Here is a 4,654-nt window from a genome sequence, read left to right as displayed (position 1 = left end):
AAGAGAGAGACACTGAATACTAATCAAGGATTGTGTAGGAAGCTTCTCTTGACGATCCAGAGACGTGGCTTTAGACAAACCTCCTCTAGTTTGATCTCCAGAGACCACACTTACGCTGATTAGCTGCATTCACTCCAGTTTTATTGGACGTGCAAGATGATAAATGTCACCGCTTCATGTAGCGGCACCTGTTTATTTCATATCACACAGCAATGCCCTGGACAAGTCACCCTAACAACCACCTGACAACCCCTAAAACACCCTAGCAACCACAGTTGTGTCATGGTAATGAGGTGTTTATTCCACAACATATAGCAACGCCCTGGCCAAGTCAGCCTAACACCCACCTAGGAACCACCAGTACAACCTAACAACCACAAAGTACACCCTAACAACAATCCAGAACACTCTAGCAACCATAGTTACTTCATGGTATCTAGTTGTTTATTTTACATCACATGGTGAAGTCCTAGTCAAGTCACCCTAACAACTACCTAGCAACCACACTATATACCCTAACAACCACCTAGCAACCCCCCAAACACCCTAGCAACCACAGTAGTGTCATGGTAATGAGGTGTTTATTCCACAACACCCTGGCCAGATCAACCTAGCACCCACCTAGCAACCACCAGTACAACCTAACAACAACCTAGCAACCACAGTTACGTCATGGTAACTAGTTGTTTATTTCACATCACATAGCAACGCCCTAGCCAAGTCACGCTAACAACTACCTAGCAACCACACTGTACTACCCTAACAACCACCTTGTACACCCGAACAAACACTTAGCAACCCTCAAAACACCCTAGCAACCACAGTAGTGTCATGGTAATGAGGTGTTTATTCCACAAAATTTCGCAACACCCTGGTCAAGACAACCTAACACCCACCTAGCAACCACCAGTGCAACCTAACAACCACAAAGTACACCCTAACAACAACCCAGAACATTCTAGCAACCACAGTTACTTCATGGTAACTAGTTGTTTATTTCACATCACATAGCAACGCCCTAGCCAAGTCACACTAACAACTACCTAGCAACCACACTATATACCCTAACAACCACCTACCAACCCCCCAAACACCCTAGCAACCACAGTAGTGTCATGGTAATGAGGTGTTTATTCCACAACATTTCGCAACGCCCTGGCCAAGTCAACCTAACACCCACCTAGCAACCACTAGTACAACCTAACAACCACAAAGTACACCCTAACAACAACCCAGAACACTCTAGCAACCACAGTTACTTCATGGTAAACAGTTGTTTATTTCACATCACATAGCAACACCCTAGCCAAGTCACGCTAACAACTACCTAGCAACCACACTGTACACCCTAACAACCACCTTGTACACCCTAACAACCACTTAGCAACCCTCAAAACACCCTAGCAACCACAATAGTGTCATGGTAATGAGGTGTTTATTCCACAACCCTTATTAACGCCCTGGCCAGTTAACCTAACACCCACCTAGTAACCACCAGTACAACCTAACAATCACCAAGTACACCCTAACAACAACCTAGCAACCACCCAGAACATTCTAACAACCACAGTTACTTCATGGTAACTAGTTGTTTATTAAACATCACATGACAAAGCCCTTGCCAAGTCACCTGAAACACCACTTAGCAACCACCTAATAAACACTAACAACCACCTAGTACACCCTAACAACCACTTACCAACCCCAAAACACTCTAGCAACCACAGTAGCATCATGGAAATGAGTTGTTATTCAACATTACATAGCAAACCCTAGTCAAGTCATCCTAACAACCACTTGGCAATCACCCAGTACACCCTAACAACCACTTGGCAACCCCCAAAACACCATAGTAACCACAGTAGTGTCATGGAAAAGTTTCCACACTTACATAGCAATGCCCTGGCATTGAACAACCACATAGCCACCATCCAGAACACCCTAACAACCACTTAATAACCACCCAGTATACCCTAACAACCACCTTGCAACCCCCAAAACATCCTAGCAACCACAGCAGAGTCATGGAAACGAGTTGTTATTCCACATCACATATCAACGCCCTGGCCAAGGCAACCTAACAACCACCTAGTAACCACCCAGTACAAGCTAACAACCACCTAGCAACCAGGCAGAACAGCCTAGCAACCACAGTAGCATCATGGTATCCTTACTCGTTTTGCATGGGAAAGTCTGGTATCTTTTTAAAATGCAGCCTGAGGAAATGTTTTCTATCACTGAACTTCCTGTATTAGATTAGGCTTCATATCAGTCCGCCTGACAAACTCTATTTTGTATTTCTGGAGGAAGTACACGGGGATCAATGGAGCGGAGCGACCGGTCCTGATTGGATTAGTATCCAAAACATGTCTGATTCTCAGGGACAGACGTTCTGACTGGCTAAAAGGATTAGAGCTGGACTGACATGTGACAACATTGCTTCTAGAAGTACTCCTAATTAAAAAATACATTGTAAATGCATTGCCACATGCACACTGTATATCTAAATATTTAAAATTAATAACACATTTAATTAAATAGAAATATTAATATATAAACATTTATTCAACTAGTATTTAATAAAATATTATTTAGCATTTTTCATGTTATTTATTGCCATTCATACAATAAATTTGTAATAAAAATATTTTTTACTTTGTTTTAATTCATATTTTAATGAACATTATACATATATACACATTAATATGAATTATTATTAGTTATTTTCTGTAAAGTTCAAGTCAATAAAAATATAAATAAATATGTGGAAAATAAATGAGATTTTTACTGTCAGGACTGTTGCACTCTTTAAAAGAATTCATCTAGAATTACATAACTCAGTTCAGAGGCTCTGTACAGTAAACTGTATGTTCTTGGCTGTATATATATACTGTATCTCTTCATTTGCACTGGCTATTAAACAGCAGTCGAGTTCAGATGCAAAACATGATCGAGGGTCTAGTGCATAATTCATGCTGTGAGACGCTTTAGAAAGAACTGCAGAAACATTTCCTCCAAACAGAACTTTTATCATCAGAACTGGCTTTCCTCCACGGGCCGGATAAAAGATCACATCCCTGCTATGAATTAATAACATCAAACGCTTTTATCATTTACGAGCCGGTGGAGGGAACTGCTCCAAGCCACAATTACAGAGGCGCGGCTAACTCATCAAATTATGTTCGGAAGCGGAAGTCTCAATAACAAAGACAGATTCATTATGTCTATAAGTGAAGAAACTCTCGAGCGGAGCTCGCTTTTGTAGTTGTGAGCTGTTAAAAGGAAATGCCAAGTTAAAATACTAGCAGCCTCAGGGAAAAGAGGTTTAATGCAAAACATCCAAACCCTCCAGAATCATTCAGATTCATCTGAATCACTTCCAAAGGCTTCTGAATCAGAAACAACCATTAGTGATTGTACAAAACAGCACGGTGTGTCTGGTCACGAAACCTATTGAAATAAGACTTAAATATGTGATTAATTCTGATATTATGCATATAATTAAGGGAAGGAATTAATTAAGGAGAACATCACACCATCATACAACGCTTGTGCTCCCAGTGGGCCGATACTTTTCTGTGGCTAATTATCCAAGATGAACACTCACAACCAACTCTTCTCAATGTGCAAAGTAGCTTTGGTATCATCATCCGTTTTGACAATATTGGGTTTACGAAAGAAATATTAAAATTCTGTCATCATTTACCCTTTTGTTGTTCCGAACCTGTACAACTTTCTTTCTCCTGTACACAAATGTACTGCATTATTATAATCTGCATACATTAGTTTTGAATGTTTTCCATATGTTCTGAAAAAAACGTTAGGTGAACATCTAAAACATTTCTAAATGTTTCTGAACATTCCAAACATTCCATTTTTAAAATGTTTTAAAAATTAAAAAAATGCAACATTCCATTTTGGAATGTAAATGTTACTTTTGAATGTTCTCTGAACTAGTAACATTTAAACATTTAAATGTACATGAAAGTCCAACTAAAACATTTCAAAATGTTGTCTGAACGTTTAAAATGTTCGATTTTTAAAAACATTTTTCTTGGTTACACAAACATTATGGGAATGCTACTTTTGAATGTTCTCATAACATTCTGAAACAAGTAGTAACATTTTAAAAAAAACTTTCAGGAAAAAACAATGTACAATTTTTGTGCTTATGTTTTGAGAAAATTAATAAAACTACATAACTGGAACAAATGTTCTATTAACATTGTGCCAGAACATTCTAAGAATGTTCCCTGTTTTCTTGGATTTCACATTCAGGTTTCCAGAGCTTGCTTTATTTTGCTTGCCATTTTCTTCATGTATGTTGGCAGCGTCTTCATATCATTTGCTTATTTTAGCTGCTGAGCTCACACAGAGGCAGTAAGAGGAAACCAGGGCAACATTACTGCCACCACCCAACTTAGACACATCCTCAGACACACCTAGAGACAGTAACACTATCTCAGACCACACACACACACACACAGCCTTTCCAGAGGCCCCATATGGCTTCAACATCTGATACGAAAGTTTCTTTTGTCACATTAGATGGTTACCAGCACTGCCAGGCAAAAACCAGCCAAAATCTATGTGTGTGTGTGTGTGTGTGTGTGTGTGTGTTTGCAGACTTCACACTAAAGCACTGACCGGTTCT

The sequence above is a fragment of the Labeo rohita genome, chromosome 4 (genome assembly GCF_022985175.1).
Source record: "Labeo rohita strain BAU-BD-2019 chromosome 4, IGBB_LRoh.1.0, whole genome shotgun sequence".
Taxonomy (NCBI): Eukaryota; Metazoa; Chordata; class Actinopteri; order Cypriniformes; family Cyprinidae; genus Labeo; species Labeo rohita.
Note: the sequence above shows the minus strand (reverse complement) of the source record.